Source organism: Canis lupus, chromosome 2, assembly GCF_003254725.2.
Source record: "Canis lupus dingo isolate Sandy chromosome 2, ASM325472v2, whole genome shotgun sequence".
Classification (NCBI taxonomy): domain Eukaryota; kingdom Metazoa; phylum Chordata; class Mammalia; order Carnivora; family Canidae; genus Canis; species Canis lupus.
In genome coordinates, this window is record NC_064244.1 from 15309378 (window position 1) to 15316551 (window position 7174).

A 7174-nucleotide genomic window follows, 5' to 3' on the forward strand; every position below is an offset into this window, starting at 1 on the left:
GGAGAGTTGTAATTTCAGCCGCACACACATGGTGAAAACATGGGGGTGTTTGAGGATTACTAATAGTGGTTGTGCTTACATTACAGTCTCCAGTTTGTGAAGCACTTATCACACCTATACAAAAGCATTCAGAATGTCCTAGAAGTCTAGAGTCAGAAGGATCTTCCAAGGTCTACTTGCTAATGCTGGCTGGAGTGTAGACCAGTAGTGGGTTTGAGATCATTTGGAAAAAATTCAATTTATGGACTCCATTCAGAAAATCTGAATCAGTGGCTCTGTATATTATAAGAACCTGTTCTTCTCATACCCCATGTGGTTTTGATGAATATCAGGTTTAGAGACCACAGATACACTCTATCTTCATCTCCGAAGGATGGTTGGGTAGCTTCCAATTAAGCATCACCTATGTAAGAAAACTTCCTGTTACAAAAGGCCATATCCACTCTGTTGAGTGCCTGTCATTGTTGGGAAGTTTGTCTGAACTTTTACCTATCAGATTATCAACACAATTCAAATAAGATTCAATAATCTGACATTCCAGAGTTCTCAGTCATACCTTGGAGAATCTCAACAAATGCCAATAATCCCTCTCTTGGTGAAAAATCATATTTTTTTCAATTTGGGAAATTTTAATATTGTAACTGATCAAAGGACAACAGGTTCCTAATTGCATTATTTGTATCCTTCAGGAAAGCTCACAATGGTTAGAAATGGGAAGGGAGGAAATGTTTTTGAGACTCATGTTTTTGTTCCTCCTTCTCTTTCTGCCTGAAGACATGGAGGTCCTGACAAGTCAGTGTTTTCCTAACAAAATAGAGTGACTACGGTTCCAGAACCAAAGCCCAGTTGGCTTCATCATAAACAAATGCTCAAGTGGATGCATTTCCCACAGTTTCTGGAGCCATCCTGGAGGAAGGCCCTCAGGTGAGTGCCATCTAAGTTGGTGATCACAGTGCCAGAGGAAGTTCTCAAAAACCTGCTTTCCATAGCAGAAGGCATTGAGACTGGCCAACCTTTTTGAGTCATTGTGGGGCTTTATTTATAGAAACAAAGGGAAAAGAATTGGAAAATACACAAATAAACAAATGAATGTACAATAAACTTCTCCTATTAAGGTTTCAGTGGAATGGTTGCCATGAAATTATACTAATGAGGAACAGATACTGAAACAAACCTTCCATCTTACAGAACGTGTCAATCTGCTGTAGCAAGGCTAATCATTCCCCAGGTGCCCACAACCTCTTATCTATCTGCAGACTGCATTAACCCTCTGAGTCACCCTAGGACATTCCCATCCCCATGTCTCAGGAAGCACTGTTATCATCTTCAGAGACCCTCAACCCACCAATATAAATGACCTGGCCCAGTCCCTGAAATCTGGAATGAACCCTATAAAAGGGGGAGGGCCCACCTTACCAGAGCAAACAGGTGACTTTTAGTGAACACTTAATGTCACAAAACATAGCTAAAATCCAGCATTTCCATTATGTGTCTGATAATAGGAATCACCCAGGGTGCTTGTTAAAAACATTAATTCACACACTCTATCCCCCCAAAACTACTAAAGCAGATTTTTCGAGGGACAAGCCCTCTGCTCTGCAGACCAGAAGAACCAGCATTACCTGGAAATTTGTTAGTAACACACCCTAAGGCCCAATCTCAAAATGGCTGTGCCAGAGTCTACACCTGAATCCCAGGTGATACTCATGTGTATATAAGTTTGAGAAGTGCTACTGTCAACCAGTTCTTGAATGCTGAGGTTTGTGTCCCTGGCCTCATGTTAGAATCACTTGTTGCTTCATTTGGCTGTTTGCTGGTTTGATAGTGATACAATGACCAGGTCGGGGTAGCAACTGGACAGATTTGTTGTTGTTTTATTTAAGTTACACTAATGTGCTGCCCCTATTAGGCAACCACTCATTAGGGAAAGCTAAATAGGAAAGAACAGTACTCCAACTGGTTGCATGACAGAGGGTCCGCCAGCTTGAACAGCTCGGTTACTCCAGCTCCTACCTAAACCTTCACACTCAATTAACTCATCTCCTATGTACTGTACATGTGTTCCATAGAAGACAGACACAGGTACTATAGGGTACGCAGATGCACAACATTCAAAACTTAGAATTCATCAAGGAGCAATGCAATGCACATAGTTTATCAGACAGAAAGGGTTCTGGGCAAGTTCAAATTTGCACACATACATACACACGTACACACGCACACACTTTTTTCTACAGGGAGCAAAAGAGTTTCAGGGAGAATCTTGTTTAATCATAAATTAAATGATGTATAGGATCTAGGCAGGTGGAGATGGGGAAAAGCTTTCTCGGCACATTGACTAAATATAAAAACAATTAGCCAAGAACAGCCAAGTATTTTTCAGCTTCAAACCCCTGTGAGGCTTTCTTTATATCACTGAAGATATAGATACCGACACATACACATGCACATAAATACATATATGCATACACCATCACATGCATACTTAAAAAGCTTAAAATGTAAAAGGGATGGGGCGCCTGGATGGCTCAGTGGGTTAAGCATCTGTCTTCAGCTCAGACTACGATCTCAAGGTCCTGGGATAGAGCCCTGCATCGGGCTCAGCAGGGAGCCTGCTTCTCCTTATGCTGCTCCCTCTGCTTATACTCTCTCTCAAATAAATAAATAAAATATAAGTGAATGAATAAATATAAAGAAAAGAAAAGAAAATGTAAAAGGGAAATATAGATAAGAGTGTTTACTTGTCTCTCCAGGACAATAAGAAATGGTGTTCTTTTAAGCTTTACTGTCTGAGCCTATTTTCCTCTTCTCAGTGAACTTGAATGCCACTGAGCTGTCAACCCTCTACCCTTATCACCCCAGCAGAATGGCCAGCAGTGGCCTGGCACTTACAAACTGCACTAGACAAACTTGTTCCTTCCTAGTGATTTCTAGAGAGAAGACCAGAATCTACATAGAGCTAAATGTATTTACTTAAGATACCAAGGTTTGGGCTGAACACATAAGATTTGCCTTGTCAGGTGACCTTGAGAGAAGGCGCAATTTAAACAAGTACCCTCAAGGAAAAGAAAAAAGTTCGGAGAGCCAAGAATCTCTTGAAACTCTGTGCACATTGCAACCCCAGACATGAGTGAAAACAGAGAAACCAGCTTCATTACCAGACACAGGAACTTGAGGATCACTTCTAGTCCTTCAAAGGCAGTTTCTAAAAAGTGGTCTGTACTGAAGCCCTCGGGTTTCCTGTGCCCGTTGGAATCAGCAAGGCCAAGGAGTTTCAAAAGCAGGAACTTTTTCAAAAAAAAAGTTTTAAGTAGGTCACTCCGTGTACCAGACCTTGAGTAATTTTGGCTGCTGGCCGGTGCCAGTGCTCACACCACTGTGCATTTGATCTGAATCAGGTTACCTTTTTGTTCTGTCAGTGAAACTCTGGCAAGGGTCCATCCACAAACACAGACAGAGACACCACCCAAGTTCTCCATGAGGGCCATCTATACCCACCAACCAAGAAACTATCACAATGGTCTAAATGACCAGGTTTCCAACCCAATCCTCAGTAACTATACACATTCTCTTTAAATATTTCAGATTAGAGGGGGGCCTTGGTGGCTCAGTCAGTTAAGCATCTGACTCTTGATTTCGGCTCAGGTCATCTTCTCAAGGTTGTGAGATGGAGACCCACGTCAGTTCCATGTTCAGCACAGAGTCTACTTGGAATTCTCTCTCTCTCCCTCTCTTTTACCTCTCCTCACTTACTCTCTAAAAAAATAAATAAAATCTTTTTAAAAAGCCATTAAATATTTCAGTTTAGAGTATAAAGACAGCTCAGAGTTCTTCCCTGAATCTCTCTTCCCTGTCTCCTCATACATCATTATATACCAGGTTCAGTTAAACAATGGTAATGAGGTAGGGATGATGCAGGTGAACCTGATCGCTTGTCTTCCTGAAGAGGGTGATACCCATCTCTTCCCATCAAGAGTTAGCACTACCTCTAGTTAGTTCATCCTACATTTACTATAATCCAACCTTCTGATTTACTTAACTATAAGTATCGATCCATCCAAACCATTCAATATTTATTGAGTACTTCTTAAACTTCGGGCACTGTTTCTCTACAGGGAAAGCTTGAGGGAAAGCTAGCTGAAGAGCTCCAATAAAACAAAGTCTTGGTAACAGGGTGTCCTTTGCAGGTAGCAACTCAGAATCAAAATGGAGAAACAGACTGCAGATCCTGCCAGCATCCTAAGTCGTAATTTGGCTCCATTTTATTGGACTTATTAATGCAGAACATCAGACATAATGACATTCAAATGGTCATACCAAAATATATGCAACAGCAAGTAAACATGGGTTAGAGATTATTTGCCAGTTTGGATACTACCTGCCTCATTGCCTCTATATTAGAAAATAGAAACTTGACCATAATTCAAAGTTTAAAAGCTTCTGGACTTTGGGGTAAAAAATACCTTTATGCTATCCAAAAAGTATGTATTTCATCTTTACTACTAAACCATCTTCATCCTTTCCCTGCATGGCATCATTCATCCTCATTGTTGGCATAACGGATGTAACTGACCTGCTTGCTTTGGAGGTGCTCAGAGGACAAGCTGTGAGCACCGTATAAACCACATATTTAAGTGAGAATGGGAAGGAATGAACACATTCGCTAAGACCAGGGCTTGTGTCCTGTTTAGGATTTGCAAATTCCCCATAAGAAAGAAGCGATTTTAGTGCTAAAGGTTCTTTTACATTAACCTTTATTCTCTATACCTAAAACGTACTGCCACCGTAAAGCATTATTTGTTTTCAGTGTTAAAAAAAACATAGTACTTGCCAATAAATGGTGACTACAAGGGCACAAAATCGCCTTTCAATAAAAAATTCTTACCTTGTACGTTTTCTAAACATGTTGGAGTCTTGGTTATTTGTTTTGGAGGGCATCTTGAATGCAGCTGAAGCAAAGCCAAAAAACTACAAAGCACAGGCAAAAGATGGGGAAGCTAAGGAGAGGGAGATAAACTTAAAATGAGAGATGTGCCTGACCTCCCTCCCTGCTTCAGGGAAATTTTTTGATTATCTTTCAATGACGTCTCTTCTCCAGCTTCTCAGACTAACTCACGGCTGACTTTTCCTATTTGCCAATTACCTACCGATCATTTCAGCTCCCCAGTGTCCTAAAAGAAGAGGGGGGCCAGATCCCAACTGGGCTTCTCTGGTTATGTTAGCTAGAGTCCAGCAAACCGAATGTCAAAATGTCTTAAGGTCATGGCAGAAAATTGAAAACATGGCAGCTTCTCAGTGACGCTGCCTCTCTGGGACACCCCATCTCAAATTTCAGCATCCCCTCAACATCCTCTATTCCACAATCCCCTTTTTTGTGTTATTCTTCCTCCTTAGCACATCCCATTGTCTAATCTGCCAATGATATACTTATTAACCTTGTTTATTGTTTGGTCTCCTCCACTGGGATAGAAGCTTCATAAGAGCAGGGATCTTTTTTTCTTTTCTTTTCTTTTCCTTTCCTTTCCTTTCCTTTCCTTTCCTTTCCTTTCCTTTCCTTTCCTTTCCTTTCCTTTCCTTTCCTCTCCTTTCTTTTCCTTTCCTTTCCTTTCCTTTCCTTTCCTTTCCTTTCCTTTCCTTTCCTTTCCTTTCCTTTCTTTTCTTTTCTTTTCTTTCCTTTTCTTTTAATTTCCCTTTCTTTTCTTCTTTTTTTGGTCTGTTTTATTCACTTTTGTATCCTCAGCCCTTAGAACAGTCTATCAAGAAATATTTGTTACATGAATAAATAGTTGACCTGGTCATTTCTAACAGAATTGATCCCCTGAAAGAATGTTTTTGTTTAAAAGGATGAGCCACTTCTTTAGGCAGACTCAGAGTAGGACCACCCTGCAAAATCTTCCATCTCAAGCAGCACATTTTAAATTGAATTAAGCCTGGCCTTTTAGGAAAACTGGTTTCTAAATCTGAGGGAAGAAGACACAGAGCAGAAGACGAACGGGTCATATTCTGATGTGTCCCAAACAAGCAGCTCTCTGGCCAGAAGGACTGAAAGTGTTGTTAATAGTTTGCACTTTAAGATCCCTTAACCATTTTGGAGGGCTGACAGGAAATGAAGAAATAGAACTTGCCGATGTGGGAAACTGGATTAGACCATGACAAAGCTTCCCAATGTTATTTATGTACTTAAAATTGATTTCTCTTTATCAGTAGTAAAAACAAAAGCTATTACGCAAAAGAAATTCATGTTGACTATAGAAATACAGAAATGTATGAAGAAGCAAAAAAACACCCATAGTGAGTGTCATATTAAAGAAAGGCAATCTGTCAGAATGCTAATGTATTAATGTCCAGCCAAGTGTGTGTAGGATCTAATGAGCATTATATCAAATATGTTCTGTTTTGTTTCTCATTTGCCATCATAGAATGTATGGTGAAAATTTAGTTGATATCATTTTTTGATGAGGAAACTGGGTGGGAGTAAAACTTGTTAATGCCAGAATAAGTGTACATTTACTCAGACTTTCTATAAGCCTGAAATATGTTTATGGTATTTGACTTAATTTAATTTCTAGAAATTAGTTTTAAGAAAAAAATCATACAGGTATTTAGATACATATGTACATACGTATAAGGATGTTTTATGAGGCTTTATTCACAACAGTGAATTAAGAATCAGCTAAATTGGTCAACAAATTCTGGTGGTTCAAATAATGGAATACTATGCAGCCATTAAAAGTGATGCAATAGATCCCTACTTATACTGTAACTGATCCTTGCCACCTCCACATTCCTGATACCCCCCCACCTGCTCTATTCTTTTTTCCCCACAGCACTAATCCCTCAAACATACTCTATAATTTACTTATTCATTATGCACATTATTTATTTCTGTGTTCACTTGCTAGAATGAACAGAGAAAACAGTGATAAATGTCATTCTTCTCTGATAGCTCAAATACCCAGAGAAGTTCTTGACAGATGGGCACTCCATGAATATTTCCTTTAGGATAATCCCCTAGAATTGGAATTTTTGGATAAAGAGGTTTTAAAACTTTTAGGATATCTTATAAAACTGGTAATTCACACTTTATTTTTTTTGTTGTTTTAAAGATTGTATTTTTTTATTTATTTTTAATTTTTTTTAAATTTATTTATGATAGTCACACACACACACAGAG

At 39.3% G+C, this 7174-nt stretch overlaps 1 long non-coding RNA gene across 2 annotated transcripts in view; it reads right to left on the bottom strand.

Moving 5' to 3' along the window:
• Positions 1-5022, bottom strand: part of LOC112670389 (uncharacterized) — a 59782-nt gene extending 54760 nt beyond the window's left edge. For both annotated transcript variants that reach the window (XR_007405462.1, XR_003142937.2), the window contains exon 1: positions 4886-5022. This is a non-coding gene — a long non-coding RNA (uncharacterized LOC112670389). The remainder of the gene's footprint in view (positions 1-4885) is intronic.
• Between the last annotated feature and the right edge of the window lie 2152 nt (positions 5023-7174).